Source organism: Myotis davidii, unplaced genomic scaffold, assembly GCF_000327345.1.
Source record: "Myotis davidii unplaced genomic scaffold, ASM32734v1 scaffold1687, whole genome shotgun sequence".
Lineage (NCBI taxonomy): Eukaryota > Metazoa > Chordata > Mammalia > Chiroptera > Vespertilionidae > Myotis > Myotis davidii.
This window is the reverse complement of record NW_006297834.1, coordinates 146,875-161,861: the sequence shown is the minus strand read 5'-3', so window position 1 is coordinate 161,861 and position 14,987 is coordinate 146,875. Positions and strand designations below refer to the sequence as shown.

Sequence of the window (14,987 nt, the reverse complement as noted above, 5' to 3'; positions counted from 1 at the left end):
ATGTTCCTCTTCAAAACGCCCCCAGAGGCGGTGACCATTCTCTTGAGCCCAGGGCTCCATACCCTCCTGCTGAGGGGCCTTCTCACTGCTACTGAAGCCAGCCTTGCCCTGGGCGTCTGAATGTCTCTGTCTTAAGTCAGGATCTAGCATGACAAAGAGACCTCTCCTTCCCCACAGGCATGCATCCCCGAAACTCTAAGGGACCCAGGAGACTTGCAACCAGGGGAGCACGGGCAGTGGCAGCTCGTCCCAGGCTAACCCCCTGAACCTGTCTCCAAGGCCCCCTTTTTTCTGACTTCTCAAAGCAGCCCAGCCGAGGCTCTCCTACAGCTTCTCCTCCGCCCTTCCTCGTTTCACTGTCCTGAGTGTGTTTTTGCTGCAGCCAATAAATTCGTGTTTGCTTTGCTACACTTTGTCTCTTGACTGAAATCTTTCCTTCAAGACAAGAACCAAGGGCTCATCATCTCGCCGGCCGTAGTGCTAAATAAATGATTAAGGAGGAGGAAAGGAAGAAGGTGAGAAAGGAAGGAAAGAGATCAGTGAATAGAGAGCTAGGTACTAGAGGAAGCATGTCAAACTCATGGCCCGCGGGCCCCATGCTACCCACAGTGAATTTTTTTGTGGCCCAGCCAATATAACGGTATATAAGAAACGTTCTAATAAAAATTTTGTAACTTAACTTTTACAATATCCTGTTATACATAATTAATAACAAATTACAACATTAGCTAATGACTGATTACTACAGGGGTCCTCAAACTTTTTCAACAGGGGGCCAGTTCACTGTCCCTCAGACCGTTCAAGGGCCAGACTATAGTTTAAAAAAACCTATGAATAAATTCTTATGCACACTGCATATATCTTACTTTGAAGTAAAAAACAAAACGGGAACAAATACAGTATTTGTATTTGCATGTGGCCTGCAGGCTGTAGTTTGAGGACCCCTGGATTACTATAATCATGTTGCATTCATTTCCCTTACGTCATGCCTAAGCACCATTTCTCTCCACCAATACTAGCAGCGAATATTTTAGCAGCCCACTGCCATGTCATTAGTGTTGGACTGACTTGTTTGGTGTGCGCAACAGGAAATATTTCGCTTTCAGAAAACAAGAAAAATGGATTTATTTGCATTAAGCTTATTAATTTCTGCAGTTATTCAGTGTCTGGTAAGTTAATGTTAAAAAAATTAATTTTTATTAAAATGTTCTATTATTTTGTTAACGGTTACTCATTCAACGGTTACTCTATCAAAATAAACCTACGTTTCTATGAAAATTGAAGCTTTTTTTTTACAGCCCACATAAACTTAAACCTTGTTTATTTGGCCTGTGTTAGCCTTTGAGTTTTACCTGCTTGCTGTACAAGGTCAAACCACAAGGAAATGACATTGATGTGGCTAGAGCTAGGCCTTCTAAGGCTCTTCCAAGTAGAGGTCCACCGGCAATACTGCACATCTTCCACTTCTCTCTGTCTCTCACATACACACTCTTCAATGATAATACAATTTCACTTATAAAAATGAAAACAAATCACTAATATCTCTTAAAATGCTGACAAGTGTGGCTTTCTCAGTCTGGGTAGGGGCCAAAGGGATTCTCTGCGTCTGGTCAACAAGTTTTAGCCACCACACCACACTGGGCTGCAAGGAAAAGAGAAACGACACTGACATAAGTCCCAGGCTCCTGGAGCTTAGAACCCAGTGGAAATCTATGGATTTCCTCACTGAGCTACATTCTAAAGACCCAGACTCTTCAGTGTAATTGTACAGACACCACATCAAGCAACACAAGGCCTGACAACAAAAAAGGTAGAACCTACACCTAAAGAACTTGTGTGGAATTGGTTCCTAATTATAAAGAAACAGTGATTTGAGAAAAGGCAACATATCATCAAATACAAAGACAGTTAACACAAATGAAACCCCCAAGTTCATAGGGCTGCAGACATGATCAGGACTATGGCAACAGTCTAATGGGTCTCCTGCCTTTGGCATTTGCCACCCCAAAGCATCCTGCACTGCCACCGCAATCTCTCTAGAGTGGGAGACCCTGGTGCACCCAGCCGTTACCTCTCCCGCCCTCTGCCCCCCATGAGGTTGTGTAGACCTGGCACACTCACTATACCTGTATAAGGCAGAATGACCACTTATTTGACTGTAAGCTCCCAGAGGACAGGTATTTTGTTCATAATCCTAACTCAGAGAACACTTTGTGACCAAATGAATGGAACAGAAACTCATGGTTTATACTGTTGTCCAGTGAGGACCCTCAGCCTGGCTGAGGTCAATGCTGCAGGCTGGCTTCATCCTGCTGTTTGGAATCCTACTCATGGCAGCCTTGATACTGTTATACAAACTGCAAAGATCTGGTCCCAGTCAAATTAACCAGAGTGGCTGATGGAGTGAAATGGGAATATTCATCAAGGCCAAGATGATACAGAAACAAGAGGTGGACATTATTGAGAGGCAATTCTCCATGGTATTTCTCCACATCTGGTGTCAGGGTCTATCCCAGACTATCTTTCTCACAGCTGTAGATGGTGTTTCTCTTCTGGTCGACCTGGGTAACATGATACTGTCCTCTTGGAGATAAGGGTTAGGAAGGTTTGCTAGCAGACCCCTTATAAATTTGGAGGGTTCCTTGCTGTAACACAAACCCACACTGTGTGCAGCATGTACTGGGGTCCTGAAAACCTGGGGCACAGGATAACAGATGAACATAAAGCCTGCTGTACCATACATAACAGGCCCTTTCTGACCAGAGTCCCTGTCTGCTGCCACATCTAGAAAACTGTGGCAGGTTCACTGCTAGCCTGCCAGCCTCCCATCCTTCACAATTACTGACAGTAATGTACACCACAAAGATCATTCTACTCAGGTTATAAGTTCTTCACACCAGAATCCTATCCTATATAATAAAAGCCTAATATGCTAAGTGTCCAGTCGACCGGTCGGCCATTCAACCAATCAAAGTGTAATATGCTAATGATATGCTAAGGCCACTCAACTGCTCGGAATGATGTGCACTGACCACCAGGGTACAGACAGTTGACCAGTCGACCAGTCGCTACAATGTGCACTGACCACCAGGGGCAGAGTGTCAACAGGTCAACCAGTCGCTATGACGTGCACTGACCACCAGGGGGCAGATGCTCTGACACAGAGAATAGCTTGTTGCTGGGGTCCGGCCGATCAAGACTGAGTGAGACGGGCCGGACACACCCTGTAGCCCTTCCGCGGTCCCTCCCTGGCTGGCCAACCTCCCGCCTTTCTCCCTGACCCAGATTGTGCACCAGAGGGGTCCCTTGGCCTGGCCTGAACCCTCTCGCAATTCGGGACCCCTCGTAGGATGTCGGAGAGCTGTTTTTGGCCCAATCCTGTGGGCCAGGTTGAGGGACCCCACTGGTGCACAAATTCATGCACTGGGCCTCTAGTCTCAAATAAAACTAAATATTTAGGAAGCAAACTCCAGAAACCCACTCAATTCATAACACCCTAGGAGTTTCTATTGGACTTAAAGGAATACTAAAACTTTCCCCAAATTTTGATTCACTTTAAAAATAAGCGTATTGATGGCCGGCATGGCTCAGTGGTTGAGCATCAACCTATGAACCAGGAGGTCACAGTTCTATTCCTGCCCAGGGCCTAGGTTGCGGGCTCAATTCCCAGTGTGGGGCTTGCAAGAGGCAGCCAACTGATGATTCTCTCTCAGTATTGATGTTTTTATCTCTGTCTCCTTCTCTCTTCCTCACTGAAATAAAAATTTAAAAATAAATAAATAAATAAAGCACACGAAAAGTTCAGAAACAAGAAGTCAGAATGCTGGTTACAATTGGGTAGATGGGAGGGAGCCAAATATAGGTGCCTCTGTGGCTGGTGATATTCTACTTCTTGTCCTGGGTGTACTCATTTTGTAATAATTCAAAATTGTGCATTTTCTTTTCTTGTGATTTATTCATTATTTTGCATTAATACTTCAATAAAAGGTTTACTGAATGTTTAGCAATATAAACTGTATTAAAAAGTACTAATGTACATATGAAAGGTATACCAGAACTGAATTTCAAATGGATGCTACAATTTCACAAACATCTGAAATCACTACCCTAGGCAGAAGCACAATTAGAAGACACACCACCACATGGCTGTCACACTAGTAACAGCATATGTGCCATCATATTTGCATGTGACCCCTTGTTAGTTACTTACCCCTCTGCCTCCATTTCCTGATCTGTAAGTGGAGATAGAATTGTCCCTATCCCACACCACAGTGGTAAACTTTAACTGATTTGATATATCAAAGACACTTAGAAGAGCACCTGGCTCCTTTATGCTACATGTGACATTATGATCATATTTAATCATACAAAATATCTAGAACTATGCTCATCGCTTAGAAGTGGGAAAAGTCTATAGCTTCCTCTGGACTCTTTTTTTTTATTTCTCATATGACTGCTAGAATGTCTCATCCAAAATCTGTCATTTGGCCTAACTGGTTTTTATTATCTGATCAGAGTTGGCTACAGACAGCACCTAGCCACAAAAACAGACAGACACACACAAACATGACAATGAAGAAAAGATGAAAAAATGTGCTCAGTGAACACAAAGTTAAGGTGCCAGGTTAAAGCAAGACAACTCGATCCCACCACAGGACAAATAAATTTAACTTCTATGTTAATTCAACTCAAGTACTTCACTAGTGCATCCTGGAACTTCTCTTCATCACCACAGGAAGAGCAGGCCTACTCATCTCAGATGCACACACATGCCAACCGGCTCCTGGTACTCATCAGTACAGATCATCAGCTGGGCTAATCACTAATACCTGAAATTAAGACAAGCCTAAAGAAGATCTGTCATATTAAGTGTGAGAACTCTGTCATCATTGCAAAATAAAACATGGTACTCAGAAGTACTATCTATAAAGATATCAGGGCTGGCGGGATCACAGAAACCATCTGCCCAACTCACATTTCATAGATGAATGTACATAGCATGTCATGGCAGAAGCTCTGAAGTCCACTGAGAGGCTGGTCAATACTCACTCAAGAGTACTAACATCAAGTGTTTTGCACAAGTGTCAATTCTGAGAAAGAATCAGCCTTAGGATCTGGATATTTAAGGAAATACAGTACAGTTCAGACACCAGAGTAATACAGGTAAGGAGACATAACACTTACAAATAAGAAACAGTAAGACTTCACATACTTGGACTAAAGAACAAAGATAATATGTGGTAATCCTGGAACAGGCTGCTGTGGATTAAGACTATAGTTGGAAGGCTAGCCTTCTACTTGAAGAATGTGGTACAACTGGAGCAGAAAGCAGCAGGTCCAGTGCACCTTTTCGCACTGATAAGCACCACCACCCAGGCCACAGAGGAGGACCTGAGGCTGGCAGGATCAGAAATTTGCCCAAAGAGTCAAACCCAAGAATCTGTCTTCTTAACCAGGATGACAATTAATGCCAGACCAAGGAAAATCACAACACTAAAAATGCAGGCAATGGAAAAAGGCTGGTGATTTATCCATCGTGACTACTTAATGAAGTTTCTATAAACGCCCAACAGGATGGGGCTACAAGAGCTTCCGGGTTCATGAACTTCTGGAGATGCATGGAGAGTGGTGCACCTGGATCAGGCATGGAAACTTTGGGCCCCTTTTCACATACCTTTCCCTGTGCATCTCTTCCATCTAGCTGTTCTGAATTATATCCTTTTTACAGCAAACCAGTGACCCAAAATTAAGGAGGAGCCCGAGACAGTTTCTTGGACGCCCTGTGAATATCAGAAAGTATATTTTGGAGGGGTTAAAAGAAGACCAAGGGATATGGTTTTCACATCTGCTTCCATAGAACCCAACCAATCTTCCCTGGGAAACAGAAACAAACCATGGCAAGAGATCTACCCTAAATAGGAAAGAAGCTATTAAAGGATTCCAATCTCCTCTTCCTTCCCTGTGCCCAAACTCTACTGATCTCCCATACCATAAAGATGATTTGGTGGAGGAAGAAACTCTGTCGGCAGCCTAACCTGTGGGCCCTGGCCTCTATTTGCTGTTGGCCATTGTTGCTCTGAGATTCTCTCTCAGATTGAAATGTGACTTTGATTCCCTGGATCTGGAGTCCACAGACTTTCGAAGTAAGCACTATAGAGACATCTTGTACAAGTCCCTGCAGTTGACAGCAAGGAGATCCATCAACTCTTCTAGAATCATCCAAGAGGACAAGGAAGCAATGATTGAGGCTCTTCTGGACAGGCTGGAAGTTAAGAAGTGGGAGCATTTTATAGACACTGACTGCATCAACATGGCCAGAGACGGTGAGTACTTTAAAGCCAAAAGGAAGTTCATACTGTACCCACTCAGCAAAGAAGAGTTAGACTTCCCTATTGCATACTCTATGGTAGTCCACAAGAAGACTAAAAACTTTGAAAGGCTGCTGAGAGCTGTGTATACTCCTCAGAACATATATTGTGTTCACGTGGATGAGAAGTCCCCAGAAACTTTCAAAGAGGCATTCAGGGCAATTATTTCATGCTTCCCAAATGTCTTTATAGCCAGTAAGTTGGTTCGGGTGGTTTATGCCTCCTGCCCCAGGGTAAAGGCAGACCTGAACTATATGGAAGACTTGCTCCAGAGCTCAATGCTATGGAAATACTTCCTGAATACATGCGGAACAGACTTTCCTATAAAGACCAATGCTGAGATGGTCCTGGCCCTCAAGATGTTGAATGGGAAGAAAAGTATGGAGTCTGAGATACCTACTGAGTACAAAATATCACTATGAGGTAACAGACACAATATACATAACTAACAAGATGAAGGACCCTCCACCTAATAACTTACCTATTTCATGGGGAATGCCTACATTGTGGCTTCTTGAGGCTTTGTCCAGCAGGTCTTCGAGAACCCCAAAGCCCAGCAACTGACTGAGTGGGCAAGATACCTATAGCCCTGATGAACACCTCTAGGTCATGCTTCAGCGTGCCCCATGGATGCCTGGCTCTGTTCCCTACCACCCCAAGTTTCACATGTCAGACATGGCTGCCACTGCCAGGCTGGTAAAGTGGCAGGGCCATGAAGGAGACATCAGCATGGGGGCACCTTATGCACCTTGCTCTGGAACCCACCAGCAGTCTATCTGTATTTATGGCTTTGGGGACTTTCACTGGATTCTTCAGAACCATCACCTGTTGACCAACAAGTTTAACCTAAAGGATAATAATGTTCTTCAGTGCTTAGAAACGTGGTTCTCAACCTTCTGGCCCTTTAAATATAGTTCCTCATGTTGTGACCCAACCATAAAATTATTTTCGTTGCTACTTCATAACTGTAATGTTGCTACTGTTATGAATCGTAATGTAAATATCTGATATGCAGGACAGTCTTAGGCGACCCCTGTGAAAGAGTCATTCGACTGCCAAAGGGTTGAAATGCAGGGCAAGAACATATGCAAACATGCCCAGAATGTTCTGGGACAGTGTGAGTGGGAGACCAGGTCTCTGGAATCCATGGCATCCCGCAGGGTTAGGGGGCTGCTACTGGAGTGTGGGTAAGTAGATCTGTTGCTTTGCAAATTGCTATCCTGGATGAAACTGATTTAGCTCTCCCCATTCCCAGTAGCCTCTCCACTGACTTTCTCACAGAGTAAGCTAGCTATTTGGGAGAGCCTGGGAGGGAAGTGTGACAGGGGACCCTGGATTTTAGTAGAATGCTTGGTGTACAGCTTTTCCATTCTGTGGAGATGCCATTCCTAATAATTCTAGGCTTGGTAGTGGGGAGGGGAGTTTAATGAAAAGAGGGCCTTCTCCTGTACTATTAACTTAAAAATATATAGCTCCTAATTCAAAATTCTCCCTCCGCTTTCTGTTTGGGAAGCCAGGAATAAGACAAAAGTGTGATACTTTTTTTCATTACTATTGATGGCATTTAAAATCCCTCGTGGCTAGCCAGAGACTCCCCATTATTCCAAAATGATCATGGCAGGCTGTATAAATAGCAATTTCAAAAAAATATAGAGGTACAGAGCTGATGCTTTCATTGTTGAAAGCTCTCCTCATGTTGTTTACATTGCCAGACTCGTGATTCTTCTGTATGGGAAAAGGCAGGGTGATTTAACCAATCTGACCACCGTATCTTTATGGTGAAATTACAACCCTAATTTAGTTGGCTTCACAGTCAAAGCTTAACGTTCTATAACAAAGATAATAGCTAGTTTAGGTAAGATTACCATATAATTTTTTGTCCAAAGTGGAACACTTTTACAGGAGGGCGGGCAGCTATACTATTAAAATTATGTGGGGAAACAAGAATAAACTACGACTGTTTAGCTAAACCAGAAAATCAGGTTATTTCACATTTACTCGTAGGCCTTTTGAGTGAAAACTCTTTTAAGTATGTGCATGGAAGAGTCACTATTTGTGGTTCTCTGGCTTATACATTTCCTTGTGGGGAGACAATTATGTGTGTGTGTGTTTGCCACCACTCCCCCAAAATGTTACGCAGTGAAACGATGATCTCTGAAGCTCCAGAGATAATTGTTAGAGTATTATGACAATTGGCTATTGGCTATTAGAAATACTCTTCTGTGATGGAAAGGGGATACTACATAAAAAGAAGTATATCTTGTATATTGTACAGTTGATCTTCTGCATATAATATGCTTTGGAAAAGTGATTTAAACACAACTTAATTTGTGTAATTTGAAAAAAAAATGCAGGCCATGACAGGGAGAACCAAAATGGTGGCATAGGTAAATGCCTGTACTCTCCGCCTCCCACAATCACATCAAAATTACAACTAAAATACAGAACAACCATCATTCAGAACCACCTGAAAGCTGGCTGAATGTAAGTTCTACAACTAGAGAAGTAAAGAAGAAAGCACATCAAGACCAGTAAGAGGGGCAGAGACGCGGAACAGGCTGGTCTGACACCCACATGTGCTGTTTTTTTAATCTGGAGGGAGATCATCTCTGCAAAGGCCACAGGTGAGAAGCAGGGGATCCCAGCTGCACACCGAACCCAAGCCCCAGCTTCCAGAGCTGGGAAGAGAAGTCCCAGTAACTTCAGGCTGAGTGATACGGAGGCTGCTGGAGAACCAGGTGTTCTTTTAAGAGGCCAACACACAAACTTACTTAGACTTGATCTCTCTGAGCTCCAGTGCTGGGAGGCTTTGGGAGACCCAAACAAATAAGGGGAGGAACTGTATTGTCTGACATCAGGGCAGGAACTCAGGGGTGGCTTTCTTCCAGACGGGGGTGCTTCCAGGGGTCATTGTTCCTGTGCTGGGTCCTCCCCCATTGCAGAGATGGCTGGCAGCCATGTCTGAGTTTCCATCAGCATGACTCACACTGTTTGCTGAACCCTGATGATTCCCTGAGACCCCACCCTAACCAATTTGCAGCCCCACCCAAGCTGTTTTTCCATATGAATGGTCTGTCTGGCTCAGGCTTCAAACTTTGCTAAAATCTCTCAAACAAACTGCAACTGGCATCAGTGTGCCCCAATAAAAGGCCCAAGACCCGGCACTAGCACAAGTCTGCCTTGCTTCACAGCTAGGTCTCACCTGGCATCAGAAGTGTCCAATACAAATAGCAGCAGTCTGTGGATCTCTCTGTAGCTCCTGCTGGGTAGCCCCAGGCAGTGGCTGACTTTGCACATCTCTGGAGGACCTAGAGCCAGTGGACAGCTTCAGACCATAACAGATTACAACTCTACACATCCACAAGCAATAAAGGGGCTGACTCAGTGAGCACCAAAGCCCCACTGAAGCAAGTCCTGCTCCACTGGGGTGTCTCCCGTGCAGCAGCTCTCCCACTGTGGTCCTCACAGCCAATTGGCCTGGAGGTCAACTCCTCCAAGTGGCATCAACAGCAATCAAAACTATGCACACAGCCCACACAGGGGTACACCTAGATTGCCCAGCTCAGGTGACTGGGAAGGCTGAGTCACTGGGCCCTACAGGACACCTAATACCCAAAGCCGCTCTAAGCCTAAGAATTCTAAGAGACATTGCAGCTCTGCCTAATACATAGAAACAAACAGAGGGAAACAGCCAAAATTTGGAGACAAAGAAACATGTTCCAAATGAAAGAATTGGAAGCATACAAACTAATGGATACAGAGTTCCAAACAATGGTTATAAGGTTACTCAAGGATCTTAATGAAAGCTTTAAGGGACTCAAAGAGAGCTTCCAGGGACTTAGTGAGACTTTCAAGGATCTTAGTGAGAATGTCAAAGACATGAAAAAGGACCAGTCAGAAACTAAGCATACACTATCTCAGTGGTCGGCAAACTGGCCCTTTGAGTGTGGCTCTTCCGCAAAATACCACGTGCGGGTGCGCACGTACAGTGCGATTGAAACTTCGTGACCCATGCCACGGGGCCAAAGAGCCACATGTGGCTCGCGAGCCGTGGTTTGCTGACCAATGCACTAACTGAAATAAAGAATAATTTACAGGGATTCAACAACAGAGGAAAGGATTCTGAGAATCAAATCAACGATTTGAAATATGAGGAAGCAAAAAACACTTAATCAGAAGAGCAAAAAGAAAAATGAATTAAAAAAATATGAAGATAGTGTAAGGAACCTCTGGGACAACTTCAAACATCAAAATTTGCATTATGGGGGTGCCAGAAGGAGAAGAGAAAGAGTAAGATACTGAAAACCTATTTGAAGAAAGAATGACAGAAAACTTCCCCTACCTAGTGAAAGAAATAGACTTATAAGTCCAGGAAGTGCAGACAGTCCCAAATAGGAGGAACCCAGAGAGGCCCACACAAAGACATCAGATTAAAATGCCAAGGGTTAAAGACAAAGAGAGTATCTTTAAAGCAGCAAGAGAAAAGCGGTCCATTACCTACAAGGGAGCATCCATACAGCTATCAGCTGATTTCTCAACAGAAACTTTGCAGGCCAAAAGGGAGTGGCAAGAAATATTCAAGGTGATGAATAGTAAGGACCTACAACCAAGATTACTTTACCCAGCAAAGCTATCATTTAGAATTGAAGGTCAGATAAAGAGCTTCACATACAAGAAAAAGCTAAAGGAGTTCATCACCATCAAACCAGTATTACATGAAATGTTAAAGGTCTTCTTTAAAAAAATGGAAAAAGATAAAAAATATGAATAATAATATGGCAATAAATACATATCTATCAACAACTGAATCAAAAAATTAAAATAAGTGAATAAACAGAACAGAAACAGACTCATAGAAACAGAGAACATTTTGATGGTTGCCAGATGGGTACTCTCAACAGTAAAGATTTAAAAAGAAAAAAAAGGGTGAAAAGATAAAATAAAATAAAAATGCAGGCAACAACAGCCTCACACTCTCATCCCAGGAGACTCTGAAGGATCCAGAAAGTCAAGTCAGCAAGGAGTTCCTCAGCTGTCTGACTCCTGACCTCTGAACAGAGGACAGTGTTAACTTCTTCAAGGGCCTGACCTATGAGCTCTCCACACTCGCTGGACCTTGCAGAAGCTCATCATGGGGGCAAGGTCCTGCCTTTCCTCTATGCCAACGGCTCAAGCAGGAGAGAGGGAACCTTAAGGCACCTGCATCTTCATCAGCCCTTTCCCCCTAGTGAGAGGGGCACTCACCTGGGTATTCTGAGACAAGCACAGACAAAATGCCGAACATTACTGCATGGGACTGACCTCTCACAGGACAGGAAACAGGTGCCACAGGCCCCAGCCGGTTATGACCAACATACCTACCATGCACACAACCTGCTAGATTGTGAAAAATGCCAAAGGTCTCTACTTTCAGAATTAGGGGTTGACTATGACATCAGTGTCACCATGGTTTTCAGTGTTTTCATGTCTGACAAATGTTGGGGGCCAAGTATCTCAGGCCTCCATCACAGCAGCATGCTCACAGCCCTGGTCAACCCTGAACCTGCTGCTCCAGGACACTGAAGGGACTTTGCCCCCATGACATCATCTCTCCCAAAATGGAGCCTCATCATGGAGCCCTCATCAACCACAGCACTCACCACAACTCCTAAGAGCCTATAAATGTGCTCACATGAGGGACAACTGGGTCTGATACTGGAGAAGCAATCATGCGGAGATTGCCCTGTGCACAGTGCCAGCACATCCAGGCCCCAGGAAGTATCTGCTAAGTCAGTGATGGTGAACCTTTTGAGCTTGGCATGTCAGCATTTTGAAAAATCCTAACTTAACTCTGGTGCTGTGTCACATATAGAAATTTTTTGATATTTGCAACCATAGTAAAACAAAGATTTATATTTTTGATATTTATTTTATATATTTAAATGCCATTTAACGAAGAAAAATCAACCAAAAAAATGAGTTTGCGTGTCACCTCTGACACGCGTGTCATAGGTTCGCCAGCACTGTGCTAAGTGAATCCCATGCCATGTGGAAACATCAACTGTCCACTATGGACCGCTTTCCTCCTTTATGTGCTGATGCAGGTCCGATATGTGCTGAGTTCTGGAGTCCTTACTTGGTCCTCACCCACTGTAATCTAGAACTTACATCTTCTAGTGAAAGATTTACAGACTTGCATGAACCCTGAAAATAGAACTGAAATGGGAAGGGAAGGTCATGACAAGGCTCCCAAGGATGTTTGGAGCTCATTGGCAGAATGATGCTCTAGGTTACTGGACCACACTTATGATGCACGGTATTTAGTATAACATCTCTTTCAGTTCTTGCATCAGAACTGTGCCTACAGTGAAAAAGTATCAAGTAAACACCTATTTTTAGTTAATTTCCAGAGTAACAGAACCAGCAATATTTTACACACCTTCCAATAACTCCTGACCACAAGAAGGCTTAGAGTCAGAACAGTGGGAGCAGTGTCTCCAGGTGCCATGGCCAGCCTTTTCCATTACCTTCATCTCCTGCTCCTCAGAGGCACCCACTTTCAACCTGGGAGGTTCCAAGTGCTATTTGGATGTTTTACTGTAGCAGCATGGTGTATTCACAGGGCGTGCCCCATCTTAGTAGCTCCTCAGAGTAAATAGGACTTTATGTAATTCCCACTGCATTTCCTACATTTAAACTCCCTCCTGCTGTTTTCTCGCTGACCCTCTGAGGGGTGTTTCACAGGGAAGTACCCAACCCAGGGATGTGACTCCCCAGGATGTGACCACAGTATGTCTGAGTGGGGCCCAAGCATGTACATTTCTCACCAGTTCCAGGTGATGCTAAGGCTGCCGTCTAGTGGCCTTTGAGGGACACAGACCTGCTCTTACTGGTTCTGCCAGAGACTTGTGTGTACAGTGGTGGTGACACTGCTCATGCTAGAAGGTCACCGTGTGGGCTAAGCGAAATACAACACAAATGCCTGGAAAAGCCAATGCTCAAAAAAGGGCCTATCTCTTACCCTCGAGGGACAACCTTGGGGAGCATGTGGACCTGCTGGCCCAAAGCCTCCCCTTTCTTAGGAAATTTACTCTCAACCACACACCTTCAGGAGCTGGATTCCTCCCAGGCAATACCCAACTGAATTTCATTTCTCCCATGGGGAAAACTTTGACCCATATTTCCCAAATCTTTATACTAGTAAACTTATGAATACTTTGCCCCTCTGCTCACCATGATCCACAACTGTGTGAGTGTGCAGGGAGGAAGAGATACAAAGGAATGAATAAATGAATGAACAGATATCTGGAATGATAGCTCTACATCAAAACGGAAAACATGCTCATCTCTGGATGGGATTATGGGTGACTCTCTTTCTCCATTTAGCCTTCCCCTTGTGTTCTCACTGTCTGCCCTAAACTAACCAGCCCAATGAAGAATGCCACACCTTAAGCACACAGGCAGATGGGACACAGATCACATACCTCCCACTGCTCCATTTGCCACACAATATCCACCCCCAGTCCCATCTTCTCCCATGTTCTTTTTTGTTGTTGTTAATCCTCACCCAAGGATATTTTTTCCATTGCTTTTTAAAGAAAGTAGGAAGGAAGAGGAAAGGGGAAGGGGAGGAAGGGGAAGGGGGGAAGGAAGCAGGAGAGGAGGGAAGGGAGAGGGGAGGGGGAGGAAGGGAGCAGGAGGGGGAGGGAAGATGCATCTTTCCCTCCAGGAAATGGGAGAGAAGTCTTATTTGCCTTTTCTTCTGCCTTACTATGTTGGAGATGTGTGAGGTTGTGCCCAACTATGTTCTCTCTTGCTGACGCTCCACATACGTGTATTCAATCTGACAAGTTCACACAGTAACGAGTCTGGTTTCTTTCTTTCCATGCTGAGGTGGGTAGGTTTGTGAGGGTAGGACACTGATTTCTCCCATATGTTTGAGACGTAACATGTCACCCCCACCACCTTTCCACTCATGTCCCTCCATTTTAGGCCTGTGGGATATGCAAGCTCAAATCCCCATCCTTGATCACCACACCCTCTTTTCAAGTCTTCCTATTACTCCACAATCCCTCCTAGCATCTTCCAGGCAACTGCCAACCCCTCCACGTCCCCGCTCTCTCTCCAGCCCCCCTCCCCCATCCTTCAGGTCTCCGCCATCCCCCCTAGGCTCCCATCATCCCCTCCAGGTCCCCCTGGTTCCTCTAGGCTCCTAGAGTCCTCCATGACCCAGAGTCTCTAGACCCTTCATTATTCCCTCCAGGTTTCCACCAGCACCATACGCCCCCATTATCTCCTCTAGATTCCCACAATCTCCCTAGGCCCTCTTATTCCCCTTGCGCCCCCACCGTTCTCTCCAGGTCCCCCATCGTCCCCTTAGTCCTTCACTATCCCCCAGTACCCCACCTTTGGCCCTTCTGTCCCTTTCTCAGCCCGGCCCACAACCCACCACCTACCGCAGTCCCTGGGGCACTGGAAAGAGGAGGGGTCCTCACTGCCAGAAAGACTAGGGACGACACGCTCCTGAGTCTTGAGGCGCGACGATGACGAGACGCGGGGTGAGCGCCGTTTGAAAAGCTCAGGCGCGGTGTGGACCGGAGCTGGGTCGGGTGTTTGAGGGCCGTCCCAGGCCGCCGGACC

The 14,987-nt window shown here is 45.0% G+C and overlaps 1 protein-coding gene and 1 pseudogene across 1 annotated transcript in view; one reads left to right on the top strand and one right to left on the bottom strand.

Annotated features, from left to right (window-relative positions):
- The window catches only part of SNAP47 (synaptosome associated protein 47kDa), a 72,846-nt gene extending 57,865 nt beyond the window's left edge, over positions 1-14,981 (bottom strand). Inside the window, 1 exon segment of the mRNA XM_015570452.1 lies at positions 14,804-14,981. The gene's annotated coding sequence lies outside the window, so the exon portion shown is untranslated.
- LOC102763148 lies at positions 2,433-14,894 on the top strand (annotated as a pseudogene).
- Positions 14,982-14,987: the final 6 nt, after the last annotated feature.